The sequence below is a fragment of the Pinus tabuliformis genome, chromosome 7 (assembly GCF_031772625.1).
Source record: "Pinus tabuliformis cultivar Carrire ecotype Pingquan chromosome 7, CPIR1, whole genome shotgun sequence".
Taxonomy (NCBI): Eukaryota; Viridiplantae; Streptophyta; class Pinopsida; order Pinales; family Pinaceae; genus Pinus; species Pinus tabuliformis.
The window spans coordinates 1,634,813,524-1,634,827,398 of record NC_142293.1 but is presented as its reverse complement, the minus strand read 5'-3'; the positions used below and the strand labels follow the sequence as shown (position 1 = coordinate 1,634,827,398).

Genomic DNA, 13,875 nt, shown 5'->3' with positions numbered 1-13,875 from the left:
CAGGTCATTTGCCTTGTAAACTCGTTCAGGAGGGTCGTTTGAGGGTGCCCATGTAAACTCATTCGCTCGGGTCATTCAGTGTGAGGGCATGCCAAGGCACACGAGCCCGTATAAAAAATGCTAAGTGGTGACCCAGGGTGGGCTTTGTGCACATTCGTGCAGCTCATTTTCCTGGCTCTCCCTTGTGCCTTTGTTTCAGTCGTGTGTGGGCGCCCTTGTAAACTCATTCGGGTGGGTCCTTGAGGGCGCCCATGTAGACTCGTTCGGGCAGGTCGTTTGAGGGCCTTTGTGTAAACTCGTTCGGGCATGTCGTTTGAGGGCGCTCGTGTAAACTAGTTCGGGTGGGTAATTTGAGGGCATTCGTGTAAAATTGTTTGGGCAGGTCGTTTGAGGGTGCTCGTGTAAACTCGTTCAGGTGGGTCCTTTGAGGGCGGCCATGTAAACTCATTCGGGTAGTTTGTTTGAGGGTGCCCATGTAAACTTGTTCACGCAGGTCATTTGAGGGCGTTCATCTAAACTCATTCGGTCAGGTCGTTCAATGTGAGTGCATGCTCGGGCAGACGAGTCCATATCAAAAATGCTAAGTTGTGACCCAGGGTGGGCTTTGTGCACTTTTGTGCAACTCATTTGCCCGGCTCTCCCTTGTGCCTTCATTTTGGTCGTGTGTGGGCGCCCATGTAAACTTGTTCAGGTGGGTCATTTAAGGGTGTCTATGTAAACTCATTCGGGCGGGTCATTCAAGGGTGCCCATGTAAACTCGTTCGGGCAGGTCGTTTGAGGGCATTCATGTAAACTCGTTCGGGTAGGTCGTTTGCCATGTAAACTCGTTTGGACGGGTCGTTTGCCATGTAAACTCGTTCAGGCGGGTTGTTTGAGGGCACCCATGTAAACTAGTTCAATTGGGTTGTTCAATGTGAGAGCATTCCTGGGAACATGAGGCCATATAAAAAATGCTAGGTTGTGGCCCGGGATGGGCTTTGTGCACGTTCGTGTAGCTCGTTTTCATGGTTCTCCCATGTGCCTTTGTTTTAGTCGTGTGTGGGCACCCATGTAAACTTGTTCGAGAACATCATTTGAGGGTGTCTGTGTAAACTCGTTAGGGTGGGTTGTTCGAGGGCATCTATGTAAACTCATTCAGGTGGGTCATTTGAGGGCGTTCGTGTTGTTAGCGCTTGGAATTCACCTAGGCTGAGATAGACAAACTCTCAAGGCTACATCAAACCATTTCACCTCGTAGCTAGCCCTACGAGGTATGAGAAGGCTCTCTCGGGTCAGATTTGATAGATCTTTCAATATGATTAGGCTGACCAATTAAGAATAAAGATTTTAGGCTAGTAATTTGATAGGGGGGTTGATTTAATGATTTTTGGGGTTTTTGGTGGCAATTGGAGGGAGTGCAATTCAGGGTGCGGGGATTGAGCACAGTTTTTGCAGGGGGATCTTTGGGGCAAGGTAGGAGTGAGCGTTGATGCCTTAATCTGAGATGGATGATCAGGGATGATATAGGAGGAGCTAAAGAGGGCAAACAACCATTTCGAATCCTCTCTAGACAGTAGAAAACATAAATATTGAACAAACTAAAAAGCTGAGCATGTCAAAGCATGAATTCAAACTTTACCACTTCATCTGTCCAATTAGAAGCAAAAGAGAGATGTGGAATACATAAACAAACTTACAAGAACATGTAGAAAACACACCATCAACACATCAATCCACAAGAATCCACAATGATGTCTGCAAAACCCTGGCCTTCCTTTCCTTAAATTGCAGAAGTAGATGTAAAATACACAATAATGCTTTTTCCCACAAGAGTCCAACCATGAAAATGAGAAGGAGAGAGCATAATATAGACCATCTAACTCCATTCCCCACCTCTAGGGGTCGAGCTCAGCTTCCTAGGGGCAGTTTGAACTAATTCTAAATTAAGCACTAGATAATAGGCAGTCCAACAACTTGCCTCTATTACTTAGCTAACTGATTCATGCATTAATTATTCACTTTTTACATCAAGGAAGCTTCTAGAAGGGTAAAGAGAGATAAAATCTATCAAAGTGCCATGAAAATATTACATTTATCCATCATCTACAAGTAAAAATGGTCAACCATAGTCAAAACAGTGTTTTTTGACAAAAAAGGTCAATTCTGGCAAAGCTGGCTCGAATGGTTGCACCCCCTGTTCAAATGGCCGCGCCCCTTTGCAGCTACTTTTGAGTGCGTTCCACTGGTCCAAATCAGGTGCAAGATGGCTCATTGGAAAGCTTGGTCTGTCTACTTTCCATCCCAAGTGGAATTTCTGAATTTGGAGTTGTTTTTCCCCCTCAAAAACCATTTCTCCCAAGGTCACTTTTTGCAACTCAAAAAGTGGGCAAAAAGTCATTTTTTTGATGTAATTTGAGCTTTTGGAGGCTCAAATCTCAAAATCAGGCTTCTCCCAAGTATTGGTAATTTTTCTCTTTGCATGCCCTTTCCAAAAATGCTAAGTTTTCAAAATTCCGAGCAATCCTCCAGAATGGTCTCACCCGGGGTGAGACCATTCCACGGGCAAAAACCTGTAATTTTACCAAAAATTTGCAAAATGCTCCAAAATTCTCAAAATTTTCAGATTTTGATGCTATATCAAGGCTGATCAGTACCATGATGAGTGAGGGAGGCCTCAGCCAAGATGCGGAGTGGATTTGTCCTTTTCTTCCTCTTTCGGGCCTCCGATAGCTTTCGTTGGAGAATTTTCATTCTTGCTTTGCAAACATGTAATCTGGCCCAGTAATGTGTCCTCATGTTTCAGAGCAGCTCTTTGTCATGGTTTGCCTTCTCCAACAATCTCTCCAAGCGAAGATTTGCTTGGATGAGCAATGACTCCCTATCAGCGGGCAATGGGTCACCGGGCCTCCTGCGGTTTAAGCCTCTGTTACCGCGGATTCTCCATAGTTCATCCAGCTCTTTCTCCGTCTCTAGCTGTTGGTTGCACTGCTTTAAATAAGTGATGGTCCACTGAGCCATCTCAAGCTTCCGCTGCAACACAAGGTTCTCCTCATCTCTCCGCCGGATAATCTCATCAAAATCTGAAGAGGGAGAGCGGGCATCATGACCAGTGAAATCATCATGTGCCTCGCCAACTGCCTCATCCTCAATCATGGGCTGCTTGCCCTCTCGTACTGCCTGTGCCGATGAAGAAAGTGAGGCCCCTTCCACCTGGTGTGGAGATAACACTCGCTGCTCTGAAGATGATGACGAGACCCCTTCCACCGGCTGTGGAGAAAGTACTCGTCGAGCTGCTGCAAATAAGGTCCTATGACCTCTCTGATATGTGACCCTAGGAGAAGAATCCATGTGTCTCGGAATGCTGGTCTCGGGCTGATGTGATGGCCCTCCCTCCTCGTGAACTGCCTCTGGCTCTGGATGTGGCTGTGTAAAAAACTCTCGGGAGATAAAATCTGCCCAAGGAATGCCCTGCTGGCTCAGCTGATGGGAAACTACTAGCTGAATAAGACCATGATGGCATAGGCTCCGAAGTTGCTGTACTAGGGTCTGTCTCTGAAAGATAGAGACCATCCTCTGAGTGTCGTGAAATAAGTATGCTAAGATGTTCATCATCCTCTCTCTGGTGAAGTGCATTAGCATGCGGATATGACCAGGACCTACCCGTGAGAATCTCCCCTCGCATGTGAAGTAGTGCATAATGAGTCTCATGATATCTACATACTCCTCTCGGAGGAACTTGATAGGAAAGTTCCTTGTCAAGTTACGCACATGTGTAGGCCTGAAATATGGCTCATAGTATACTAGGTTCAACCACTTGCGCTTCGGCCACACCTCACCCACATTGGGTATCCCGGTAGCCTCTGTGATAGCCTCTGGAGAAAACACAAAATTCACCCCTGCAAGGGTGACCTGCCTGTCATGGAGATGTAGGACAAACAACCGGGCCAACTCTCTGTGATGCTGAATGTGTGACAGCCTCTCGCAAAACTGATAACAAGCCATATGCTGAAAACAAGCCACTGCCAATGGGCAAGCCTGCAACTCTGTCAATGATGTGGGCTCTTCTCTCCTGTGGTGACCACCTTTACCTCCCCTACGAGGCCTCCGCTGTGTCTCAATCTCAGAAGATATATATAAGCAGGGAATTTTGAAGGAAAACATCACATAATGCTAAACATGTCATTCCATCTCTCACCATTTGCAAATCAATACTTTATTTAGGGAAACTGTGTTTTTTTTTTTTTAAAGCACCAAGGGAAAGGACAATGAAAATCTTCATGATGGAGGGGAGGATGTCATGGGCATAGGGGATAGGGCAGCATCACTTATGTACAAGTAACAGGCAGCTCATTTCATTTTGCTTTTGCATGTCCTTGAGGAGCATACTCTGTTTTTTATAACTTTTGGAATGGTCATTTGATGCTTTGGGAAACAGGGAGTTAGGGTATTTGATTGCAAGAGGAAGGGAGAGGGGATTGCTGTGATTATGTTACAATGGAAGGGAGAGGGAATTGGTAACTTGGGAATTAGGGAAAAGAGAGGATATTAGGAATTAGGTTTAGGGGGACAATGAAACCCTTTTTAATAATCACTGCCAATCAATTTTCATAACAACAGTTCATTTAAACAGGGGTAGTTTCATTTTTGCATTTGTCATTGGGAATTAGGGTTTCACTGTATGCTTTGACATTTGGGATGGAAATTCAATTGCATAAGGAGATTTGTATGAATGGAAATGCAATTTGAATTAGGTTTTCATATGGGGAATATATAGGGAAAAACAGAGTCTTAAGGATGGGGAAAAATACCATGTTAATGCAAAACCCTAATCACAGCAAAACTGATCTTTTTTGATAGCTATGCAGCTGTACATTTAATGGATTTTTGTCATGACTTTAACATAGCTTGCAACCTTTGACATATACACAGCAAGATGACATTTTTCTTTATTTTTTATAAGGCTATGCAAATGGCATTTTCACTGTTTTTACAATTCTTGTGTGCATGCCTTGTCATCACTTTCTTTTTGTTTTTTACAATGTTTTCTTTTTCATTTCCTTGCTGTGCATTTCATATATTTGCTGTATGTCATAATGGTGCTTAGGGTTTTAGCATGATGCATGGAGGAACTAGGGTTTGAATAGGTTTAGAAGGGATTAGGGTTTCATAGGATTTGGGGGTAGGGTTTGTATGGTTAATTTGCAAATATGATTAATGAATATGACATTTTAACACTTGTGATTTAACATGGGAAAATAATGGAAGGGAATAAAGGAAAAATCACCTTGAAAAACGAACAAACTATCAAAGCATATGCTTGCAAAACAACCATCATTTAACCTATTTTTCGTTATTTTCTTGCATGACAAAACATGACCATAAATCTCCTTTGAAACCATGACACACTCATAAACTTGATAAAGGAGGCATACCTTGGAAAAAACCCGAGCAAATTTGGAGAAATTTGGAGTTTGGATGAATTTTGGTGAGTTTTCTGTGCAGGCGGACCAAATGGTCGCGCACCACCCTGGAATGGTCGCGCACCACTGGAATGGTCGCGCCTGTGTAAATTTACACAGGGAAATGCTCGTGGAATGGTCGCGCACCACCCAGGTGGTCGCGCACACCTGTGGAATGGTCGCGCACCTTCCCAAGCGCTGGATTTGCAGAAAATTGCCACGAAATCGCCTTCTTTGCCTCTAGCACGAAATTTTCACTTTCAATTGCACAATAAGAGTGACTAAAGAGGGAAGTTAGCTTTTATAGGGTCATTTTAAAAAAAATTAACTTTAGAACCAGCTTTCTAATGTTTTCAACTTGCTTTTCTTTTTAACACTATTTAGAGTCTTTTTGTCCTGAAATGAGCTCTTTTGATGCGTTTGACTCCGTTCTTTTTGCAGGTTGACCGCCTGATGGACTGTAGTGAAGGAACCAGGGTTGTTGCCGGCACTTTTACAAATTTTTGAAAATTTCTTTATTTTTACAAATTCCTCATGGCCTTGGACTTAAAAACAGGGTTTTTTTTAAATCCAAGGCATAAAGTGAGCTATAGCTGAAGAAAATGATAATGAAACATATGTACAAAATTCCTTCTGGCTTGCTGGGCACTTACTGACCATGACTCATTACCTTGAAATGATTTTGACTCAAAACCCTAGACCTAAGACCATGGGATCTCAAGACAAAAAATAAGAACAAGCATGACTCAATTACATTGTTGTATGACCTGATCCAGCAAAGCCAAGAAGGGGACAAAGACCAGCTCCTCCATTCAGTGTTATGGCATGCCTAGTGGGATGCAAAACTGACACTGATGAGACACCTATAAATGCATATGCAAAGAGTTATTGATCACTGATGGAGGGCTCAAGACCGACACTAACACGTGTAAACTCATTCGAGTGGGTCGTTTTCCATGTAAACTCATTCAGGTAGGTTGTTTGAGGGCACCCATTTAAACTCGTTCGATTGGGTCATTCAGTGTGAGGGCATGCCCAGGCACACGAGGTCATATAAAAAATGCTAAGTTGTGACCTGGGGTGGGCTTTGTGAATGTTCGTGTAGCTCGTTTGCTTAGCTCTCCCTTGTGCCTTTATTTCGGTCATGTGTGGGCACCCATGTAAACTCGTTCAGGCAGGTCATTTGAGGGCATCTACGTAAACTCGTTTGAGAGGGTCATTCAAGGGCACCCATGTAAACTCATTTGGGTGGGCCGTTTGAGGGTGTTCGTGTAAACTTGTTCGGGTGGGTCATTTGCCATGTAAAATCGTTTGGGTGGCTTGTTTTCCATGTAAACTCGTTCGGGAGGGTCATTTGAGGATGCCCATGTAATCTCATTCAGTTGGGTCGTTTAGTGTGAGGATGTACCTGGGCACACGATCCGGTATCAAAAATTCTAATTTGTGACCTGGGGTGGTCCTTGTGCACGTTCATGCAGCCCATTTTCCTGCCTCTCCCTTGTGCCTTCGTTTTGGTCATGTGTGGGCGCCCATCTAAACTCTTTCTGGTGGGTACTTTGAGGGTGCCCATGTAAACTCGTTCATGCGGGTTGTTTGAGGGCGTTCGTGTAAACTCATATGGGCAGGTCATTGGCCATGTAAACTCGTTCAGGCAGGTCGTTTGAAGGTGCCCGTGTAAACTCGTTCGGTCGGTTCGTTCAGTGTGAGGGTGTGCCTAAGCACATGAGCCCATATCAAAAATGCTAAGTTGTGACCTAAGGTGGGCTTTGTGCATTTTCTTGTAGCTCATTTTCATGACTCTACCTTGTGCCTTCATTTCAATCGTGTGTGGGCGCCCATGTACACTCGTTTGGTCAGGTTGTTTGAGGGCGCCTGTGTAAACTGGTTCAGGAAAGTCATTTGAAGGTGGCCATGTAAACTCGTTCAGGTGGGTCATTTAGTGTGAGGGAACACCCAGACACACAAGAAAATATAAAAAATGCTAAGTTGTGAGCTAGGGTGGGCCTTGTGAACATTCGTGTGACTCATTTTCCTGACTCTCCTTTGTACCTTTTTTTCAGTCATGTGTGGGCGCCCATGTAAACTCGTTCAGGCAAGCTGGATCGTGTCGTGTGTGGGCACCCATCTAAACTCGTTCAAGCAGGTCAGGTCGTGTTGTGTGAGGGTGCCCATGTAAATTTGTTCAGTCATGTAAGGTGAGGTCGTGTCATGTGAGGGCGCCCATGTAAACTTGTTCAGGAGGGTCGTTTGCAATGTAAACTCATTCAGGTGGGTTGTTTGAGGGTAGTAGTGTAAACTCATTCAGGCAGGTCGTTCCATGTGAGGGCCCACCTAGACACATGAACCCATATCAAAAATTCTAAGTTGTGACTTGGGGTGCGCTGTGTGCACGTTTGTGTAGCTCGTTTGCCTGGCTCTCCCTTGTGCCTTGGTTTCAGGCGTATGTGGGTGCCCATGTAAACTCGTTTGGGCAGATCATTTGAGGGCGGCCATGTAGACTCATTTGGGTGGGTTGTTTGAGGGTGGATGTGTAAACTCCTTCAGTCAGGTAGTTCAGTGTGAGGGCATGCCCGGGCACACGAGCCCGTATAAAATGCTAAGTTATGACCCGGTGTGGTCCGTGTGCACATTCATGTGGTTCTTCCACCCAGCTCTGCCTTGTGCCTTTGTTTCGGTCATGTGTGGGTGCCCATGTAAACTCGTTCGAGTGTGTTGGGTCAGGTTGGGTCGGGTGAGGGCACCCATGAAAACTCATTCGATTGGGTTGGGTCGGGTCGTGTGAGGGCGCCCAGGTAAACTCATTCCAACGTGGTTTGTTTTTCATGTGAAAAGTGGGTTGGTAATTTAGATGTTTGTTCAGTTCTTCCTGAAGGATGGCCTTGGGTCATTTGTAGGGTGGTTTATTTTCATCTACTCTTCAACCCCACTCAGTAGCACACAAGCGGTAATGTTGGCCATGCTCGTCTTGGTCCCTCGGTCAGATTTCCGTGTGAAAGGTGGGTTGGTAATTGAGTTGTTTTTTCAGGTTCGCCTGAAGAATGGCCTTGGGTCATTTCTAGGGTGGCCAATTTTCATATTCTCTCCATCCCCACTCAGTAGCGCATGAATAGTAATGTTGGCCATGATCATCCTGGGAGGCATATGTGAACATTTCCCCTTCTGCTCTCCAAGTTCTTGGAGTTGTATGGGTTGTTGTGGTGTGGCTCCCAATCTCATCCTGGTCCCTTGTGCCCATCCAAATGATACAAGTGATAGGTTTTCTTTTCGTGTGAAAGGTGGGTTAGTAATTGAGTTGTTTTTTTGGGTTTGCATGATGAATGGCCTTGGGTCATTTGTAGGTGGCCGAATTTCATCTTCTCTCCATCCCCACTTGGTAGAACATGAGCGGTAATGTTGGCCATGCTCATCCTGGGAAGCATATGTGAACAATTACCCTTCTACTATCTAAGTTCTTGGAGTTGTATGGGTAGTTGTGTTGTGGCTCCCTGGCTCGTCCTAGTCCCTCGTGCCCATCCAAATGATACAAGTGATAGGTTTTCTTTCCGTGTGAAAGGTGGGTTGGTAATTGAGTTGTTTTTTGGATTTACCTGAAGAATGGCCTTGGGTCATTTGTAGGGTGGCCAATTTCATCTTCTCTCCATCCCCACTCGGTAGCACATGAGCCCTAATGTTGGACATGCTCATACCGAGAAGCATATGTGAACAATTCCCCTTCTGCTCTCTAAGTTCTTAGAGTTGTATGGGTAGTTGTGGTGTTCCTCCCTGGCTCGTCCTGGTCCCTTGTTCCCATCCAAATGATACAAGTGATAGGTTTTCTTTCCATGTGAAAGGTGCATTGGTAATTGAGTTGTTTTTTGTAGTTTTCCTAAACAATGGCCTTGGTTCATTTGTAGGGTGGATGATTTTCATCTTCTCTCCATCCCCACTTGGTAGCACATGAGCGGTAATGTTGGCCATGCTTTTCCCAAGAGGCATATGCAAACAATTCCCCTTCTGCTCTCTAATTTCTTGGATTTGTATGGGTTGTTATGGTGTGGCTCCCTGGCTCATCTTGGTCCCTTTTGCCCATCCAAATGATACAAATGACATGTTTTATTTTCGTGTGAAAGGTGGGTTGGTAATTGAGCTATTTTTTCAGGTTTGCCTGAATGATGGCCTTGGGTCATTTGTAGGGTGGCATATTTTCATCTTCTCCCCATCCCCACTCACTAGCACATGAGCGGTAATGTTGGCCATGCTCGTCCATGTCCCTCGTGCCCATCCGAATGATAAAAATGTTAAGTTTTCTCACCGCTCCTTTGTGCCTTTGTTGTTGTGGTCCCAGATGGAAACCCCAAAACTCTGTCATGCCTATGTCGCTACCGTGCCCCTTAGTTGTTGCGAATATAAAATTTTGATTGGGTTGGGCAGCCATGTGTGGCTCCATTTAAATTGTCTCCTCCTTATATTGTTCACCTCCTCCCTATTTGGTGGGGAGGGTTTTTCTTTTCGTGTGAAAGGTGGGTTGGTAGTTGAGTTGGTTTTTCGGGTTTGCCTGAAGAATGGCCTTAGGTCGTTTGTAGGGTGGACGATTTTCATCTTCTCTCCATACCCACTTAGTAGCACATGAGCGGTAATGTTGGAAATGCTTGTCCTGGGAGGCATATTTGAAAAATTCCCCTTCTGCTCTAAGTTCTTGAAGTTGTATGGGTTGTTGTGGTGTGGATCCCTATGATGGCTAAACTCTTCATTGTTCGGCTATTTATGGTGCCGGTTTCTTGTGCTTGTACACTTTCTGTGTTGGCATTGTTAGTTGAGATGCATACATTTAAGAGGAATGTGAAAGGGTTTTGGTTGTAACCACCTACCCCGCCTCTTACTTTCTTTTTCTGTCGGGCAATGTGAGGAGCTGTTCTCCTTATTGTAAAGTTAAGGGTTGGCATTCCTTTCAAAGTCCACATCGTCCGTGGTTACGTTGGCTTTGAGGTTTTGATAGATGTGGTGGCCCATATGTTTGATTGAGTGGTCAGCTTTTTCCTTGCATCTCGCGTGCGTGGTAGGCTTTTGAGGCTGGAAATGTTAAGTCACAAATTTTATTGGTATTTGTTGTTTCAATTGTGTATGCGCTCGTGGTCCAATGGGGAGGAGGCTTGCTACATCGGTGGTGGGGGCTATCTGGAAGAATGATTTTGAGGTGGAATGCTTCGACCTCCCTCCTTTGCGTGGAGGTGGTTGTAGGTGAAAACTATTCATTGTCTAGTTGGTAAATATGTGGGCAATCTCCTAGGTTGCCTGTACGTAGGGTGCATGGGGTGCGGAGCTGCCTGATCCCTCCTCCTGTTTGGATATGTTCTTGTATTGTGTAGTGAGCCTCTTGATTTGCATTTATTTCCTTCCTTTGCCTTCACATCGTGGTTGCCATAAGGGGTCAAGTGATCAAGGTCCACCGTTGCTACTATTTAGGTGGACTCCTAGGTGGCCTTAGTGTGGGGCAGGGAAGGTCGAGGGAAATTTTTAAGAGAGGTTTTCGGCTTGATTGGTCTTGTTTTATTTTCTTCCTTTTCCTTTGCATTGAGGTTGTCGTAGACGATCATGCAATTGAGGTCCATCGTTGCTGCTGTCCGAGTGGACTCCTAGGTGGCCTTTGTGTGCAGAGGGGAGGGTTGGGGGAATTTCTAAGGGAGGTTGCAGGCTCGGTTTGTCTTGTATTATTTCCTTCCTTTGCCGTTGCGTCGAGGGTGCCGCAGGAAATCATCTAATCGAGGTACACTGTTGTTGCTATCCGAGTGGACTCCTAGGTGGCATTAGTACGGGTCGAGGAGGTTTTTATGGCCTCTCTAAGATAGGATTTGTGGTCAGTTATCCTCTTTCTATTTCTTTCCTTTTCCTTCGCATCGAGGCTGCTGCAAATGATCAGGATATCGAGGTCCATTGTTGTTGTTGTTCGGGTGGATTCCTAGGTGGCCTCGGTGTGGGGTGGGGAGGGTTGGGTCTCATTTATAATATAGAGGTTACTTGGTTGGTCATTCTCTATTCATTTCCTTTGCATTGAGGCTGCCACAGGCGATCAAGAGATCGAGGTCCACCATTGCTGCTGTCTGGGTGGAGTCCTAGGTGGCCTCGGTGCGGGGCATGGAGGCTTTTGGAGGCATTTCTAAGGGAGTGGGTGAGTGATTTCTTGTTTTATTATTGGTTGGGGTGTGGTTGCAAACTCTGAAGTGGCCTTGGTTCGTTGTGAATCAACAGGTCTACCCATTTTTTTCCATGTCCTTGGCATGTTGCACGTGCTTCCTTCTTGGGATGCAAGAGGTGCAAGGCATAAAAGTTTTACATGATATTTTGATATCTCTTTGACTTGATGGGTGTTCAGGTTGGATATTGGTAAGAAAGTGCCCAGAATGCCCTTTGCAGAGGGAGGTTTCTACCTGGTTGATCCTGCTAGAAGTAATATGCTTGTCTCAAAGATTAAGCCATGCATGTCTAAGTATGAACTAATTCAGACTGTGAAACTGTGGATGGCTCATTAAATTAGTTATAGTTTTTTTGATGGTACCATACTACTCAGATAACCATAGTAATTCTAGAGCTAATACATGCACCAAGTCCTAACTCTTTGGAAGGGATGCACTTTTTAGATAAAAGGTTGGCATGGGCTTGCCCGCTTCTCCGGTGAATCATGATAACTCAACGGATCGCATAGCCCTTGTGTTGGTGATGCTTCATTCAAATTTATGCCCTATCAACTTTTGATGGTAGGATAGATGTCTACCATGGTGGTGATGAGTGACAGAGAATTACGGTTCGATTCCAGATAGGGAGCCTGATAAACGGCTACCACATCCAAGGTAGGCAGCAGGCGCGAAAATTACCCAATCCTGACATGGGGAGGTAGTGACAATAAATAACAATATTGGGCTCATTGAGTCTAGTAATTGGAATGAGTACAATCTAAATCCCTTAACAAGGATCCATTGGAGGGAAAGTCTAGTGCTAGCATCTACGGTAATTCCAGCTCCAATAGCGTATATTTAATTTGTTGTAGTTAAAAGGATTGTAGTTGGATCTTGGGCCATAAAGGTTGGTCCGCCTACTCGGTGTGGACTTGCCCTTCCATCCCTTTTGTCAGTGGCATGCTCCTAGCCTTAATTGGCTGGGTCACGGCTCTGGTGCTGTTACTTTGAAAAAATTAGACTGATCAAAGCAAGCTTATGCACTAAATACATTAGCATGGAATAATGTGATAGGAGTCTGGTCCTATTGTGTTGGCCTTCGGGACTGGAGTAATGATTAATAGGGAGTATCGGGGGAATTTGTATTTCATTTCCAGAGGTGAAATTCTTGGATTTATGAAAGATGGACCACTGCAAAATCATTTTCCAAGGATGTTTTCATTAATCAAGAATGAAAGTTAGGGGCTCGAATAATTAGATATTGTCCTAGTCTCAACCATAAACAATGCTGACCAAGGATCGAAGGATTTTGCTCTAAGGACTCTGCCAACACCTTATGAGAAATCATAGTGTTTGGGCTCCGAGGGGGAGTATGGTCGCAAGGCTAAAACTTAAAGGAATTGACAGAAGGGCACCACCAAGAGTGGAACTTGTGGCTTAATTTGACTCAACACGGGGAAACTTACCAGGTCCAAACATAGTTAGGATTGATAGATTGAGAGCTCTTTCTTGATTCTATGGGTGGTGTTGCATTTTCATTCTTAGTTGGTGGAGCGATTTGTCTGGTTAATTCCAATAACAGGCGAGACCTCAGCCTGCTAACTAGCTACGTGGAGGTTCTCCTTCGTGGACAGCTTCTTAGAGGGACTATGGCCATTTAGGCCATGGAATTTTGAGGCAATAATAGGTCTGTGGTACCCTTAGATGTTCTGGGCCACACGCGCGTTACACTGGTGCAGTCAACGATTTTTTCTTCCTAGTTCGAGAGGATCAGGAAATCTTCTAAAATTGCATCATGATGGGGATAGACCATTGCAATTATTGGTCTTCAATTAGGAATTCCTAGTAAGCGCATGTCATCAACTCGTGTTGATTATGTCCCTGCCCTTTGTACACACCACACATCACTCCTACCGAGTGAATGATCCAATGAAGTGTTTGGATTGCATCGACAATGGTGATTCACCGCCATCGATGTCGTGAGAAGTTCATTGAACCTTATCATTTATAGGAAGGAGAATTCCTAACAAGGTTACCGTAGGTGAACCTACGGTAGGATCATTGATAGCAGGGGTTTTATTTTTTGGTTTAGGTTGGGTGGGTTTCGATTGCAATGTGGGCCTGTTTTGTGTATCTCTAGGGGAGCGGGTTTGGTGTTTAGCGTGAACATTGTTGGTTGCTTGTCTTGAGGTCATGCATTTTTTTTCGTGTGTGCTTGCAAGCCATGCTTGTGCTTGTCCGACCCATCCATTGTTTTTCTTTCCCCTAATGTGTTTCTGTAGGGGGTT

The 13,875-nt window shown here is 44.8% G+C and overlaps 1 pseudogene; it reads left to right on the top strand.

Annotated features, from left to right (window-relative positions):
- Nucleotides 1-11,839: 11,839 nt before the first annotated feature.
- On the top strand, nucleotides 11,840-13,651 carry LOC149254525 (18S ribosomal RNA; annotated as a pseudogene).
- Nucleotides 13,652-13,875: the final 224 nt, after the last annotated feature.